Here is an 18,773-nt window from a genome sequence, read left to right on the forward strand (position 1 = left end):
ATTATTGAAGACAAGACCTAAAAACCATAAACCTTAAAAACCTGGACTCAACCCTGATAATAAGACCAATTTCTGGCAATCTTCCTTTTCTGGGAAAAAATTGGAATGCGTTGTTGCCTCCCAACAAAAAAGCCCACCTCAACCCCAATGACCCGTCCAAACCATTTCAATCTGGATTTCCCTCAGAGCACAGCTCAGAAACAGCCCTCCTCAAAGTCACCAAGGACCCCCTCCTCTCCTCAGACTCTGGTCACCTCAGCATCCTCATCCTCTTCCTGGAACTCAATGCGGCCTTCAACACCATCAACCACACCATTCTCCTCCCCCGCCTCGTTTCCTCCCTCAACATCACTGGTACTGCCCTCTCCTAGCTAAGATCATGTCTCATCAACAGACAACAGCTTATCAACATTAAGAACTGGACCACCTGCCCTGCTCATCTGTCCCAAGGCGTCCCCAGGACCCTCAATGATTTTGAGAGGGTTTTACATGCTTTTATTACAACTCGCCTGGATTGCTGTAATGCTTTATATGTAGGTATTAACCAGGCCTCCCTCTCCAGATTACAAATGGTTCAAAATGCTGTTGCTCCACTCCTCACTGGCACTCGTAAACGAGCTCACATTACACTTGTTCTGCCTCCCTTCACTGGTTAGGGTTTGTTTTAGGATACATATGAAGATTCTTTTTGTTTTTGAAGCTCTTCATGGTTAAGCTCCAGCGTATATCGCTGACCTACTGAAGCTCCTCTGAGGTCATTGAGGTCATGTCAGATCGGCCCCCGGCCTTCACGTTTTTAAATCACGACTCAAAACTCACTTTTATTCATTGGCCTTTAAACCGGCTTTAGAGTTGCACTCTGCATTTTATTTTTCTAGTCTGTTATTAGTTTTAAAATGTTCTTTTTCAAACAAAGTTGGAGTGGATTAAGGTGAAATGCGAGGGTAAATCATGGTTTCTGCAGCTACAGCAACACACACCGAACACAGGAACATGTCTCTGCAGCGCGCTGTGCTGTTCAAAAGTACACACAGCATACTTTATGGAAATATGTTTTTAAGGCTGGAACACTTTCTGCAGTGTGTACCTCGGTGATCAGCGTGATGTAGGGCACGATGTGACGGCGTTCTGCAGAGACTAGGGACCTTCTCCTCCTGTGGTTGGGGGAAGGGGGGGGGGAATCAGGTGGGAGACAGATGAAGGAGAAGCAGAACAAATCAATAGACACTGCAAACACTATATTTCGTAGTAAGCGAGACCATATCGTAATCTTTTGGCTTGCATGAGGGTAGACACTCAACATGAGAAGCCTGCCCGCAACCGGCTGCTGCTGCGATGCAAACATCTCCTCATGAAGGTGAATATAGCAGAACGCAGCTTGAAATAGAGGACATGGTTAGCAACATGACACGATTAATGTAGCAAGGTCTGCTAACCCGTGTCATAAATCATCCCAGACCGCTGCACATGGGGTTTATGCTAACCAGGCGCTTCTTAATCTCACTTGTTTAATGTAAAAATAATGCTGATATCTGATAGGCCATGTTTTCTGTGTAGCCAACACAGTCGGTTCGACCGTAGGTATTGAGAAAGATGAAAGCCAGATACTTAGCGTTGCAGCTTTGGCCCACAAACATGTCACCCCCCCCTGGAGGAACTATTGATTTAATCTGTCCTAGTGGCCTACCTCGGCCTGCAAATGATTTTTCATTTGCAGTATTTCAAACTCTATGTTAGCGCTCCTCCTCTTCGCCCTTTTTCTCAGGGCTTCTGCGTCATGGATTACTCACAAACAAACAAAGCATGTCACCCAGGTAAGTAGGTCAGAGCTGAAGCTGTGAAGCCCTCTGGCTTCAGCTCATGCTTCTGTAGTGCACGTGTTGCCTATAGCTCCCTGGAGACATCAGACATGTGCAGACATTTTCCATAGTGTGTATTTGCCATGTAAAAACCAAGTATCATCTTTTTGTAGTTTTATACACGTTTGGAAATAGGTCCCAACTTTATTGCGACAGTGTGCAAGGAAATCTCATTTTCTCTGTGCTAGCTGCATGACTCCAGGGATGTCTGTCTTTCTGTCTGTGTGTATGTCTGTTGGTCCATCTGTCTCTGTCTGTCTGTTGGTCTGTGTCTCTGTCTGTCTGTTGGTCTGTGTCTCTGTCTGTCTGTCGGTCTGTCTCTCTGTGTGTCTGTCTGTCGGTCTGTATGTCCTTCTGTCTGTCGGTCTCTCTGTTGGTCTCTCTGTTGGTCTGTGTCTCTGTCCGTCTGTTGGTCTGTCTCTCTGTCTGTTTGTTGGTCTGTCTCTCTGTCTTTCTGTCTGTGTGTCTGTCTCTCTCTCTCTGTCTGTTGGTCTGTGTCTCTGTGTGTCTGTCTCTCTGTCTGTCTGTTGGTCTGTGTCTCTGTGTGTCTGTCTGTCTGTTGGTCTATGTCTTTGTGTGTCTCTTGGTCTGTCTCTCTGTCTGTTTGTTGGTCTGTCTCTCTGTCTTTCTGTTTGTGTGTCCGTCTGTGTGTCTGTCTCTCTCTCTCTGTCTGTTGGTCTGTGTCTCTGTGTGTCTGTCTCTCTGTCTGTCTGTTGGTCTGTGTCTCTGTGTGTCTGTCTCTCTGTGTGTCTGTTGGTCTGTGTCTCTGTGTGTCTGTCTGTCTGTTGGTCTATGTCTTTGTGTGTCTCTTGGTCTGTCTCTGTGTGTCTGTCTGTTGGTCTGCTATGTCATTCAGTTGACATTCATGGTTCCATGAAAATTCCTCTGACTTTGGAGTCATGTTGGCTCCATCAGGGTAATGAAGTGGTGCAGGTGTTCTGGATGCAGGCTGGGCGCTCTGCATCCAGAGTACTTTATCCATGGGATATTTCCTCTTACCATCGGAGGTCACTGAAACGCCGTCTGCAAAGCCTCGGGAGCGTTACGCACCATCACACGCATGGTCAAAAGGTTGCGGAAAACTGGGCACGTTTTTACTTCAGGAATGTTGGAACCGCAAATGTCACTCTGCTTCACGTAACTTTTAGAAATGAGGCCCCTGGAGCACAGGCAGATAGCTGAAAGGAACATTGTGTGGAACAAGGTTGGCGAAAAAAAGGCGCTACGCTTTTCCGTATCAACAAAAAGCCATTTGCCAACACTAAATATCAAAAAAATGCCAGACACTATGTATTAAGTTGCTGTGAGACCGTGCTGTGTGACATTCACCACTTCTAACGAGAGGCAGAACATAAAGTCATCTCTGAGATTAGTCCTTCACTGAGCAAGGTGAGACAATCTTAGAGCTGAACCGGGCAGACACAACAATTTTAATTAAGTCTGCTGCTAGTTAATAACATTACCGTCAGCTAAAGACACCTGCCAATCAAATCCCCACATCACCGTTAACTGTCAAGTCACTAAACCTGTATGGAAATAAACACCTCTGCAGAAATGTTACGTTTGTTAATGATCATACGACACAAGACAACACCGTCTTTCTTTCTCTCTTTCTCTCTCTCTATCAGCGCCCACACACATACACACACACAGTCCGGTTCTGGTGGTTGATGAACGCAGATATGTGCTGATTAGCTCCCATAACGGGCCTGGTGGGTAGCGCACTGCTTGAGTCTATGAGGATAACATCTGATTACTCCACATTGTCATTGGGATAGTTTGAGAATACATTCAGAATCTGTCAGGTGAATTAGTAAGTCAGCTATGGGGCAAACAAGGGAGTTGCGTATGAAGTGGTTTGGGGTCTTTCTGTAAGTCATTTTGGGGTACAATTTGGTTTTGATGAATTCTACAAGCAGTACTACCCCAGTTCCAAACAGGCACATTCTCAACAGCCACTGCACTAGTGAGTTATAAACAGGGGAAGCACATCTGCTTCTTGTAGCTCTCTTCACGACAACACAGACACAGGTTGGTTCTTTGGAACGGGGGTTTATTGCTTGCTTCTGTCCTTGATAATGCATCCACGTCACGCCGTGACAACTCGTTGGATGCTTGCCCCGAAAAGAGGTCTGTAAATCCTTGAAAGTGTGTTACTCTTCGCCTTGGCCAGCGTAACTCCAACTTAACCCGCCGAGTAGTGACGGCCAAATGAAGCTTCGTGAACTAGTGTCTTTATTTTCTGAGTCCACTAGATGGCGCTCTTGGTTTTAAGAGGCAATTCAATGTATTCTCAACCAATTGTTCCAAATTAGAATCAGAATCAGCTTTATTCGCCAGGTATGACATGCAAGTATACATACGAGGAATTTGACTTAGGTTGGAGCAAGCCTCCGGGCGACAGCTATGGAACAGTGCCACCACACGCTTATCTCGAAAAGAAACAATGCAGACAGCAACATGGTACAATACAACATCACAACATAATGCACAAGACAGTTCATGTGGACACATGAAGGAATTTTTTGAGGTGGCATTGAGAAGGAGCGAGAAACACGAAATCGAGGCAGACAGACGGATGAGGGTGCGGGATCGAGGGGGGGAGTGTGTGGTGTGTGTGTGAGATAATGAGTTGGGTGTGCGAATGTGTGAGCGTCAGACTGACTATGTTGATAGTCTTGTTGAACTGAGAGCGCCATCTAGTGGGCTCAGAGAATAAAGACACTGGTTCACGAAGCTTCATTTGGCCATCTCTACCACCGAGCACCGTCACATGCGCTAACGACTTCCCAGGGTCCATTGACAAATTCCAGCGCAACGGAAACCACAACAGGGAACTTTAGTTCTGAGAAAAACAAAACCCAGGAGACCAAATCTTTAACTATTACATCTGCAGTACTTTTACATTAAACACATTTTCTATTTATTGAGTGCACTGTGCATTAATTATGCGTCATGACACAGCACATGTTTGAACAGCACTTACACTTCTCCCCAGACTCGGTGCTGGGAGCAGGCACTAGGATGGGTTCTCATTTTATCAAATGGATTAAAATAAAATGCTCTTGTGCCCGTTTAGTCTTTAGTTTAGCACAGGGGTCTTCAACAGGGGGTCCGCGACCCCTAGGGGGTCCGCGGAGGTACTGCATGGGGGCCGCGAAAGTTTTGGTTGATTAGACTTTTTTTTATATTCCCCCCCCCCCTGCAATTTTTTCCACTAATTGAAATGTCTTTAAATACACATTAACATGAATTCAACACACTGCAGTAAACAGATAAATGGAGGCAGAAGATGTCTTTCAGTCATCAGTGCACACATGGCACTATAGGACCAGTTTGATATAACACAATTTTATACAATATATATAATTAGGGGGTCCCCGCTCCATCTCGCCATCAGTTTGGGGGTCCTTGGCCTGGAAAACATTGAAGACCCCTGGTTTAGCATGCACCCTGAAGGCAGCCGGACTCCTTCCAAAAGGATCCATCCACCAGCAACTACTAACAGTTAGCTATGGTATGTCTGTTTTTAATTCGTAAAAATACTAACTTGTAAAAATGACAGCTTGTTTTAACATTTTCTCTGCCAGGCCGGTGACAGATCAGTGTGCATAAGTCCAGTTTAATTATCCACTCAAGACATTGATTTACACCAGTTCAATTGCATATTGGCAAAAGTCCTGTTTATAATGCTGTACGAATCATCTGACGTTAAAACTGCCAATGGAACTATATGAATCCATTGGGAGCATTCAGTTCAGCCATGAAGCTAAACCATATTATAAGATCAGTAAATAATATAGTGCAGAGTCAGAAGTGGAATAGTAAAGTCTGTTATGCGTGCAGGTTCCAGCTGGACAGCACTGATGGAAAAGCATGGTAATTTGGCAGGATTTGCATGGTAATAGAGCCAGTTTAGCCAAGTGATCATTGATTGACAGGGGGAAATAAGCTGAATCCATGGAATGAGTGAGAGGGAATCTGTCAGTTAGTTTGAAAATAAGAGCGAGAGAGAGATTTATCTTGTGTATAAAAGTACACATTTGGTAAAATAAAGGATATTGTAAGAATGACTTAAATGTGCAGAATAAACAGTTAATATTGTCTTGGTTTTTATAAGCTGTTTTCTTCTTTTCAAATAGCTTCTTGACTTGTTCTTTTCATCATCAGGTCTCATCATTTTTGTCCTTTATTTCAGGAAGCTTTACACCTAACATTGCAATGATCATAATTCATTTTGTTTTCTATTAACGGCAATCCATTTTGATGGAGAGTTTAGTTTAGTGCGTGTCCCATGATGGATGTGTTTCCACCGAGGAACGATGAAAAATGAAATACTTTGTATGTATTCAGGCCGGGTAGACCTTCTGCTGTCTCTTTTTGCCAATACTGTCAATGAAGGAGACTATCTGAACTAAATCAGAGTGTTAGATGAAGTGTATCAGAGCTGCAACAGATCTGCATACGGCTATGGAGGGGGGCTGTTAGCTGTGTGTGCTGTTACTGTATGAGGAAATTGCAGTCCTTTAAGGTGAATACAGATGTGGTGAGAAGGTTTTTTATGTCAGTCATTTGTAGCTTTTGGAGTTATTGTGTGGTGGGGTAGGGGGGGAAATGCTGGGGTAACTGAGAAGGCCAGGATTGAGAGTGACTAAAAGGGCTGGGAAAATGGTGGGAGAGTTAAATACAGTGGATCAGGTATGTGAAGATCTGGTAAAAATGACAGAAAACAACAAGGGACCCGGGTCACCCTCTTCATGGTAATCTGAGTGGCAGGGTCATGGAGCGTCGTGGTAGGCTAAGACCTCCTGTGACACAAACAAAGCGGTATGCTCTTTCTTTTATACCTCAGGCTATTAGACAGCACAACAAGCACTTTAAACATACATTTTTATAAGTTTTTATTTTTATTTATATATTGAATTTATGTGGAGTATTGTAGTGTATTTGCGGTATTGTATTTATTCTCTAGTTTTTAAATGGGTAAGATGGCGAGTGTGAGCACTGTAATTTCCATTTCTATGGATGAAATAAACTTGACTTGACTTGATGAATCAGGATCAGTGATAGCGCCTGTACTGCTTCCCATGAGCGCCATCAGGTCTGGAGCTAAAGCTGAAAGGTTCTCGAAATGATTAGATGTTATAATTTACAAAACTAAGAATCGTTACAAAATATGGCCCTGGATTCATTCATCTCTCATTCCGATTACGCATTAAAGCCCTCAAAAATAATATGTTAATGTTAATGAAAAACACAAGCAGCAGATCTACTTCTCCATACCAGCGCCAGTTACAGGGCTAGTTAGTTCACTAAGGCAAGATTTCACGTCTATGGATATAAGAAGCATTTTTTAAAATATTAAATGCTGAAGGCAGCGAGGCTCAGCTGAGGCTAGAGGAGGTGGAGAGACATTTGTGGGTTTTTGTGTAATATCTTAACAACTGTTGGGTGGATTGGAATTTGCTGAACTCCAAATGTCATCCATCCTGATGAATTCTCATCACTTTGGTGATCCCTTCTCATTTAGTGCCATCATCAGGTCCACATTTCATTTTAAACCAGTCAGCCTCAGCTGTATTTTGTGTTTTGTGATGATGATCAAATGTTAACATGCTAACAAGTCAAACTAAGACATGAACATGGTACAAACAAAGAACTCAGTTACATTTCATTTTATTTAGTGTCAAGTCCTAATTGAAGTTGTCTCAGGACACTTTACAGAGATAATTTACAGAGACACAACAATCCCCCCCCCCCCCCCCAAAGAGCAAGCATTTGGTATGACAGTGGAGAGGAAAATCTCCCTTTAAACAGAAAGAAACCCCCGACAGGACATGACTCTTAGTGGGGGGCCTACGGGGGAGTGAGACATAGAAAGAGATAGATACATACACAAGTATGACTCATAATGATTATAGCAGTGGGGACATGGAATGACATGATGAACAGCGGCAATTATATTATCATCCAGACAGGGAAAAGGTCAGCTGGCTCACTCCCTGGTTAGAACTTTAAAAAAGTAGTGGATTCATTTAGATTAATAGTGTGTGTGGGACCAAACACCACGGCCCCGGGGCCTTCCCAGGCCAGAGCTACAGTATCTCACTTGTGTCTAAGATGGAGCAGAGACACACTCATCATCTTCATGACTACGTAACAATTTGATTTTTAATTTAATCTCTACTTATTGATCACCTATGGGGAAATTACAACATACATTCTGTTTTTATTACACACAGGCCTGAAATACACACACATGCTCAGGTCCTATACATGCATTAATGTCAGAGTGAGTGGGCTGCCAGCGCTCTAAGCAGCTCAGGGGGGGTTCAGTGCTTTGCTCAAGAGCACCTTGGCACCCAGGAGGTGAACTCCAGCTACCAGCCCACACTCCTTACTTTGGTCAGAACGGGGACTTGAACCGGCGACCCTCCGGTTCCCAACATAGATCACTACGGACTGAGCTACTGCCACCCCAATGTGGGGGATCAAAACTGACTTTCTGATAACACCATGAAGTTTGATTTTAATATTGTGAAAAAAAATAAAAATTTCTTGTTTATCTCCAAAAACATTATGCTGTAAAATAAAAAAAACACAAACATAGACAAATGACCTTTCACCCAAGAACAATAAAGGATCAATTTGAGAAGCAGCACATGGAAGCCCAATGCTTATAAAGTTCACAATCATATAATCACAGAAAAAGTCTAATAGATTTTCACAGCATACAAAACTGCAGCTCATAAGACACTTATGCTTATGGCTACATTGAACGTGTAATGTATGCGGACCGTTTTTTAGTCTCATTGTGACATAAAATCTCTCTTTCAAAAGAGACCTGGCCTAGATAGCAGGACAAATTAGTCAGATTTATCAATTTAAAATGACAAAACTAACACAAAAGAGGCAAAGACAACTCAAGTGGATTCTGGAGGTCACGGTGTCGACCATGAAAGCCTTTTTGATCAACTCTGTCCGAGCTTGAGGTACATTCAACACAACAGTCTTCTGGGACTGCAAACCATGAGGACTCTGTTTAACGAATTTGATAGGGGACGAACAATCGTTTGATGCAGATGCATTTAAAAGGAATATAGACACTTTATGATCCATTTATGCAAAGAAGCCGCACACACCTTGCGTAAAATATTTAAATAGAAAGCTGTCCTAGAGCAGAGTTCCATGGAGCAGCCCACCACTACGCTGCTCTCTATCCGGTGTCGCCACTTTCATAGATTATAGTGGAAGGTTCTTACGTCGGAACGTTCGAGATCTACATTTCCAAGCTCCAAGTTGCATGGGATCATGGGAGTTTTGTTAACCCATAATGCTAACATGCTAGTGCCTGGGACCTTGTAACCTTACACTGTAAATAACGGCGGTGAAATCTCCAGTTATTTCCTTTAGATTTCACAGTAACACTACTGTATATGATTTTTACAGTAGAATGCTGTAAAGGTACATTACAACCTTTTTAACATGACAAAATCACAGTAGTCTAAATATAACAGTTGAAATCATAGTAGTCAAAGCATTACTGTAAAAAAAAAAAAATCACAATATAGCCACTACAGTACTGTAAATAGTAAAGTAAACTACTGTATTTTTTACATTTTATTATGTTGGGTTTAATTGTTTTGTATTTTACAGTGAACACATCAAATATAATGTAAATGGAAGTAACTTTACTGTAAAAAGAATTCAGAGTAACTTACTGAATTGTTGCCAGTAAGTTACTGTAAATTCTAAGTTCAATTTGTTACAGCGTGTAGTGTTGTGGTACAGTTCAGCCACCAAGCATTAGTATGAGCTACTTGCCAACACTGTAGTAAGCTGGACTGATAATAAATATAATATCAATACATTAAGTTTCTAATGTATTAACGTGTTGTAAATGGGATGTAATTAATTAACAAAATTATGAATTCTTGTTACTGAGTATAATTCTTGGAAGTGGTCTGTTATACTGTTGCTCTCTAGGTTATCATCTCCTGTTTCCTGTGTTTTGATGTCGGTTGGAGCAACTGGAGGGGTCACAGGGTCAAAGGGTCAAAGGGTATATATACATATGACGCCACTGACAGGTGACCCACTGACCCACTCTGTGTAAAACCCCCCACTCTAATGGTCCCGCCTTACCGCAGTATCTGCATGACTTTGTTTAGCGTGTAAGTGTCCAGACCAGAGGCTTGTTTCACCTTGTACTTTCATTTACAGTTTGTCATATTATATAAATCCGATTTTATAGTCTATGCGCATACACACGCACCATGGCAACGATGAAGAAATATATACATTAATATATGAGCCCTGGGTATGAGGACATTTTTTGGAAGGACTATGCAGTATTAATCAGCAGCTGAAGTCAACGTCTCTCCAGTTATCTGGAGGTTGTTCACATCTCTCTGAAATATATAGCACATTTAGGAGGCAACTCAAGGATACACAATGAGATACATTCATTGCAACATTTCATTCCAAAATCAATTCTGGCATGCGTTCAGCATCAGCGATTTACAACATGCACGGACATTATAACAAGAGTCTCCCCCGTTGGAATTTCTCTTTTAAATGAATGGCAATGAAGGGCAAACAGATTTTAGTAGCTTAATCATGAAAAATAACATTATCGTAAAACTGGATGCCAAGCAATGATAAAAAAACACTTGTGTGTCTCCAACATGAGAAATATCTTTTGATACACAGGGAGATTGTCCATTGATATTTCTAATTGAATCAGGGTGTTTGGAGGCAGACATGGCAGGCTAAGTGGTGCATCTGTAAGCGATGTTCCCTCACAGATTACCCACAAGTGCGTACGTGTATCGGCCTCTTAGTCACTTTGCTTACTTTGTATTTGTCATCCTTTCCATTTGGTAAATAGATATCTACTTTAAAACACCCATTGTATGGCAGTATGAACGTTGTTAAAATATTGAGGCCAGTTTAGAAGTAGAAACATGTTGCACTCCCTGCAGAACACCTGTTGTTTTAAGAAATAAATTGTGTATTGCTCTTTATTTCAGTTTTGTTTCCTGTTATCTGAAAATGTGCACAGCAAGATTCTCTTTGTTGAAGTTAGAGGCAAGTCAATACACTAATTAATACAATTTTGTAATTTCTAAATTAAGTGCATTGCACTTATTTGGTTCTGTGACAGAACAATCTTCCCAGCCCTTGTCACATGACCAATTAATCTTTTTAAATGTTCCAAATATCTACATTTATTTTCTCTTAAGAGCCTGTAGAAAATGTGTATTGTATTTGGATACAGAATTTGTTGAAAAAAACAAAACAAGTAAAATTAACAATGAATGTGACATGTTTTCCATTGTGTTCTATCCTGTGCAATCCTAAAGAACATTTTTGTATTTACGACGGCGACTTGGCCGAAAGCAGAGCCTCGAGAGAGGGGGATAGGTCAAGAAGTCACCTAATTAGACTAATGACATCAATCTTCCATCAAAGGAGACACCCAGGTGAGAGATATATCTGTCCCTAGTTTTTTTTTCCCCGAGTACGATAATTGGTTTGAAACCCAGCGCCCTGAACCAGGACAGAATGATAATAAAGGAACAACATAGGAACAAAAAACAACCATCAATGGCATGTCTAATAGCTAATATCAAGACTGCAGCCATGATTAACACTACAAATTCACAACATGCATGTCAACCCATTTGAGGGAATGTGATTTGTTGACTGTTCAGAAACAGCAGAGACATAAATGTTGGTCAAGCTGCAGGGGAAAACGGGAAATAAATGGAGGCGGTGAGGCAGAAGAAATCTGCAGTGCTCTGGGAAATACTGGAGGATTAGTTGGTAAGCTTTTATCAGCTGAAAGGAGTGTGAGCACAGAGTCTGACTGATAACTCATTCTGGGTTGGATGGTATTTTTTGTTAGTTATTTCACGCTATAGCTTTTTTTATTCCAGGCTTTGATATATATTCTCTGCAAGACATCATCATCATCTGTGGAGTTCTGTGTGATGTACTGAATGACCACAGTGTTTTCAGTTACCCTTCCCAACTACTGTACCATTACACAACCTCATTCGCAGTGTGGCGTCTGAACAACAGTGCTGGATGATGCGTCGAAAGAAAGCCGTCTCAACGCCGTTTCTTGATCATGAGGTTTATTATATCAAAGATTTAGCGTCAATTTACAAGCTCTGCAGAAGCTTGGAGAGTGGTAACCCATTGAACACACTCTAGCTTTCAATACCTTAGACATTCTTCATATAGGATACGTTCAAGTCACATGTTAGATAACATATAGGATTCACATCCAATTCATCACTTTTAGCCCAAACATCCCTTTCAAAGTTCACTCCAACTCCTGACCAAAATACAATGTAAACCCCTTTGCATCAACAGTATTTAATTTGAACAGAACCTGATTCAAGTTACAAATCATTAGATACTACATATTTCCCCCCTTTGAGACCAATTAGGTCTCGAAAAAAATAAGGAAGAAATCATACCTGTTCAAATTACAGAAAGATAACATTTTCTCCAACACACGCTTCTTACAAGATATAATATTTAGCAATTTGATGGAGTGTGAGAGCAAAAAGAAATACAGATCACATGAGGATTATTACCGAGTACATTTTTAGTGTAACTGCTGTACTTGAAAGTGAGTCTTACATTTCTTACCAAAGAGAGCTTTCACCTTAGTGGGAGCCATGGCATCACTGCCATTTGTAATTTTGCAATTGACGTGATCTGAAAGCTCGTTGTCTGAGACCCAAGAGAGGGCTGTGGGGAGGAGAAAAGGTAAATAAAGGTTTCACTGTTTTTTTTCAGTGACATACCATTTTCTGATCAGTTTGAACACCTGTGCTGTTAAAGAAAACACGGATAACAGAGAGCAACATGGGTCACTATGAGTTTGGAGATGTTCAGACCCTTGGAGATGCTGACTGAGTCCAGGGTGTGCTGCTTATCAGAATCAGAACAACTTTGTTGATCCCCGAAGGGAAATTCTGTGTTACAGTTGCACGAAGTGTATAAATAACAGAGTAGGAATATAAATAAAGAAATATAAGGAGTGTAGGTGGGAAGTTGCAAACGCCATTTTTATGTTTTCTGTTATTTTTAAAGTGTAAGTGATGGAAATTAAATCAAATTTTTTGTTACATATTATACAAATATCTAATCTGTCATTTGATGCCATGTCATTTTGGAGATTTTTCCATCTTTTCTTAGCTTCTTTATGCACATTAATACAAATCATTACCTGGGGTGCCCCAACTTTCGAACCCCGCTGTACATCGTTAAGGAATTTTATGATGCAGTATTTACATAATCAAGGAGTTGTAATGGTGAACAACAATAATGAATAAATAGTAGCAGCAAAAAAAAAAGAGTATTGCAAAAATTATTATTGTGTGTGGGCTCCGTCACATGCTGAGTCAGTTCACAGTTCTCAAAACAACACAGTTCTTGGTTCTGCAGTCATTGAAAATACACACAATGGCCCTCATTTATCAACCTAACCAGCGCAGATATGAGCGCAGACATCCTCTCACGACAGGCTTCACGTGGGATTCGTGAAACGTTCGTGTCACACCAATCAGAGCGTAAGAATAGTCGTACGTTGATAAATGCAGCGGCGGGAAAAAATTATAATTTACATATCACGCCCCAATATATTCTCGTTTTGAGGCCTTGCCCCTACTATTCACGACATGGCCAGACGCAATCCGGCTAAGAAGCGGCACTTTCCAGAGGTGGAGATTGAAACCCTGACACCTCAGTTTAATTTGCAGTAACGTGTGTACTGTTTGGATTTCTAAAAACTAGGTATTAGGCTGTAGGAAGAATGTGGAATAGAAAGAGATCACTGATGTGGTCAACAGTGTTGTCGTATTAAATCGGACTCCAGCTGAAGTTTATTTGATTTATGCATCCTTGACATGTGTATACTCCTAATAATGTTTTTTTATCATAACATCATCGGAGATAGAAATTCTCTGTTCTAACCTCTGTAGCTCTGTGTCAGTAAGGATAGAATCACACTGACACTTGGAACAAAAAATTGACAGTGTTAACTTCCCAATGACCTCAGGCCCATCCCAGAGGGCCAAAGTATGGGGGAGTTGTGTCACTTTTTTTTGGTAAAACATTTAGGCGAGAAAAGCACGTATTTTCAAGTGTCTCTAACAGGTAATTAAGAACCAAATAAATAAATAATAATCTGATTCTGAGTATAAATCTCATCTCATATTTCTTGATATAGCTCAACGAGGACACACACCAGTTCTATTTCCTGTGTTTGCTGGCAACAGCAGTGTGCTGGGATATTAAGGTCAAGATGTACCACTCAAAGCTGGCTGTTACACTTGAGAACGAGCTCTTTTGGAAGTAACACAGAGAGTGTTGCTCCTTCTCCTGAGCAGTAGCTAACACCGGATATAGCTGTTAGTTCCCTTGGGGTTGCTGCACTGTCGGCTCAGTGTGACACACCCTCGGGGATAACATTACCAAATATAGCATGACAGGGATTAACGGACAGTGTAACATCAGGATGACACATGACTCAGCCAAGTTGATTGAAAATGTTCTAGATTGTTAAGACACAGGGCTGACACACTCAGCCGCATCAGACAGGTCTCATGTAGACCAGCAAGCATAACAATAAAAGGTCAAATCAGGTTGAGACATTTCTTGAGTGGTTACAGGGTAACTGTTTGTTGTAATGTCAGTGTTGTTGTCACTGGTCCCTCTACAGCAGGATGCAGCAATTACACAGCAGGGGCCAGATGCATAAAACTGTTGGCACTGTCCTAGCCCCACTCTGTGAACTGGGACAATAGGAGACACACTGGTATACTAACAGATTAAATTATTAACCACAAAATAATAAAACCATGAGGAGTGGATGAGTGGATATGTGCTGCAGGGGTTTTGTGCTGTCAAAACAGGTGAAAGGAACTAAAAGTCACAAGGCAGAGATGTGGGGTGAGAGGAGATCTGCCCAGCGTTGAGGGCTTGTACTGTCTGTGTGAGGCACGTCGCCGATTGATATTCTCACCACAGCTCTTGTGCGGGACATGGCGTTTTTTTGTGTAAAGGCTGCCAAAAGGCATTGTTAGAAATGTGTGCCATAAGTACAGTAGATTTGGAAGGCGAGGCTAAATGGATTCAAAATTAAAATTACAATACTTGATGATAACTGTGTTTAACTCTCAGTGGAGCCTCTGGGAGCTGTTAAATGTGAAATCACAGCATGGACTGAATGTCAAACAGTGCACCACTGAAAAGTAGCAAGCATAAGCATCAGTATCCTTTCCTGATTAAATAAAGGTTATGAGGAAACATGTGAGGTCAATAGCCTTTAAAAAGTCATGTTTTTACAATGCAGTTCAGTTGTTGTTAATAATTCAATAATCACTTAACAGAAAGCAGAAAAGGTAAAGTCACTTCACTAATAAAATGGATTCATGTTGCCCTTAAAACTAGTTGATCTACATTAGGAAAAGGCACACATTTTAAGAATTACCCCATGCCACTGCCCGATGAGGCGAGTGCAGATTTGAGTCGCGCATGCGTCACTTTGCAACAAGTAGCATACAAGATGCTAACGAGAGACTTCTGTAATGTCAATAAAGTGAAAATGGACCTACTTAACCAAGTTAGTTCACTGCTGGCTACAAGTCAGCATCAAACACAACAAAGGCTGTCAGTTGAATGGCGTTTTGAGCTAACATTAGCAATTAAACAACCATGAATAGCTAAAACATTTTTGAAATGACTGCTAGCTTAGCTACAAGCTAGCAATCAAACACAACAAAGGCTTTCACTTGAATGGCGTTTTGAGCTAACATTAGCAATCCAAAAATTATAGATAGCTAACGTTTTGAATTGATTTCCATCTTCTGTTATTATTTGTAACGAGAAAATCCTATTATTTCATGGAATTCACAAATTTAAGTATGACATGTCATGTCGTAAACTGTTTAAATCTGAGCATGCGCGACTCAAATCTGCACTCGCCTCACATCGGGGAGTGACACACCATGTAGCAGCTAGCAGAGACAGTTGCATAATTTAAGTTCCATAAAAGAATAGTTTAATTTGATAAGAAACCATGTTTAAATGTAGTATGATATATTTGTATTTCTCTACATTTCTTTTGATTTGAAGTTTATGTGGGCTTGCATAGCGGTACTGTTGTTCTGAGGTTTGGTTGTTCCAGACATTTTTATTGACTTTGCACCAGCATTGGAGAGGTAATGTCTTTACATTTGAGAAATACACTAAAGAGGTTTTTTGTTGCCTGTTTTTTCACTCCCCTGACATTAACATGGCCAATGAGGTATGCATAGTTATTTTTCATGTAAAAGCATAACTGACGGTTTATCAACAGTCACTCTAATGTTGTGTTACTTATTTATTCATGTGCTGTTCTCTGTGAGAATATTCTTATATCTGTAATTTATGTGATTTCTATGCTTTATTTAGTTCTCACGGCATGTTTGATGGCCTTGAGGATGACATGATTTGACCAATAACGCCTTGTGTCCATGTCTGTCAATTGGAGGGAGCTACACCCCAAACATTGGTCAAACGACTGTTCTGTTGTAGTAAACGGGGAATGGTGGACCCGAACAGCAGGCAGAAGAAGTCTAAGTTGGAAGATTTATTTCACCAAAAAAAAAAAAAAAAAAAGTACACCAAAACAAAAGTAGTCCAAAAACCAGGAGGTTGCAACAAAAGGAAATCCAGGAAGCACAGAACACATGGAGACACTACAGAAAACAAAATGATCTGACAAGGACAAGGGGAAGACAAAGGGCGTTTCTCAATCTGTGTTCTTCTATGGACTTGTGTTCTTGTGTTCTTGTGTTCTTGTGAAACGTCATGTTTGGTGGCCAAAGTACTGACCCAATACACAAGTTAGCATTTCGCCAAGAACAGTTAAAATCCCCGGATGTGATCTCGACACGCCCATTTTACCGAGGATACATCGGATGGTAACTTGTGTGAACTTGGCCGGGCCGGTATCCCAGCATTCAATTCGGGTTTAAAGCGCGTATGGTTTCCGGTACACAGATTTTCACAATTTACGTAACATTAAATCAATAAATTCATTTTTAAGACGTTTTAATGCGAGAAATCTGCTGTGTAGATTTTGAATATAGGCAGTTCAACGGAAATTGATGGTGAATTAAAAAAGCCTTCGGAGTTGGAAAGCTCCACGATCCCCGGCGGGCGAGCTTGCTACGCCAGCCGGGAATGACTCTCGCGAGCCGGTCAGTCAGTCAGCTCACAGACCCCTCTGGCAATAACAGGAAGAACGCTTCGTCTCAAAGCTGTCAACGGCGTTTTGTGTGCTTCTGAACTTGCGAGTTCAGTCTTCCAGGTACAGCTAGCAAGTACGGTCTCCCCAAGAACACAAGTCGTTCTTTGCTTACTTGGTATTGAGAAACGCCCAAAGACTAAGGGCGTTTCTCAATACCAAGTAAGCAAAGAACGGACTTGTGTTCTTGGGGAGACCGTACTTGCTAGCTGTACCTGGAAGACTGAACTCGCAAGTTCAGAAGCACACAAAACGCTGTTGACAGTTTTGAGACGAAGCGTTCTTCCTGTTATTGCGCAACACCCCCAGCAAAGAGGGTGCTTGCCACTTTATAGTTAGCTTTGATGTGTGTATTCATAATAAAGCATGGACGGTCATCCTTCACACCGCCTTGTTGTTTTGTTGTTTAGTCTTCCAGGTTTTCAATTAAAATGCTATTAAGTATCACGGGCCAATAACTATATAAATACCGACACAACGGCGGGGAAAAAATCCTTGTAACTTTTTTCGGGATTCAATTTTAATTGAAAGCAGAAAAGAAACGTTAAAATAGGCATTAAAATTATAGATGGACTGGGTAAAGTTAGTCACTGCCATCTGTATACGTTACCGAGAGGCAGAAGAGGATCCTGCGAGGGAGGAGAGCCAGGATGAGGAGGACAGATATATATATATGACAGCGGAAAAAATTGTTTAAAATATCTTACAATTGTGGACCTGGCTTTGCTGCAGTGGTCTGTCTAAATGTGGGGCCAGAGGGCTCTGTCTAAATGTGGGGCCAGAGGGGTCTGTGAGCTGACTGACTGACCGGCTCGCGAGAGTCATTCCCGGCTGGCGAGCTTGCTACGCCCGCCGGGGTTTGCGGAGCTTTCCAACTCCGAAGGCTTTTTTAATTCACCATCAATTTTCGTTGAACTGCCTATTTTTCAAAATCTACACCGCTGATTTCTCGCTTTAAAACATCTTAAAAATGAATTATTGATTTAATAATAGACGTAAATTGTGAAAATATGTGTACCGGAAACCATAAGCGCTTTACACCCGAATTGAATGCTGGGATACCTGCCCGGCCAAGTTCACACAAGTCACCATCCGATGTATCCTCGGTAAAATGGGCGTGTCGAGATCACATCCGGGGATTTTAACTGTTCTTGGCGAAATGCTAACTTGTGTATTGGGTCAGTACTTTGGCCACCAAACATGACGTTTCACAAGGACACAAGGACACAAGTCCATAGAAGAACACATATTGAGAAACGCCCTAAATACACAGGGTAACGAGGTAACACGAGGCAGGTGACAAGGGCTGGGAGACAGGTGGACAACATCAGGCAATCACAGGGGCGGGAAAACCAAAGGACAGGAAGTAAAACAAGACAAGGTTAGACAGAAAACCAGACTATCCAAATAAAACAGGAAAGGGGGCAAAATACAAAATGACAATAATCGGAGACCAAAAACAGAAGGAACTACAGGACAAAATACAGAATAAGATACCAAAACCATAACAATGTTCCATATCTTTGCGGGATGGAACGTCTACACAATCTTAGTCCAGTATGTTCTGCCCTGATTTCACATGTGCACAGCTTACACACTCA

Source organism: Etheostoma spectabile, chromosome 5, assembly GCF_008692095.1.
Source record: "Etheostoma spectabile isolate EspeVRDwgs_2016 chromosome 5, UIUC_Espe_1.0, whole genome shotgun sequence".
Classification (NCBI taxonomy): Eukaryota; Metazoa; Chordata; class Actinopteri; order Perciformes; family Percidae; genus Etheostoma; species Etheostoma spectabile.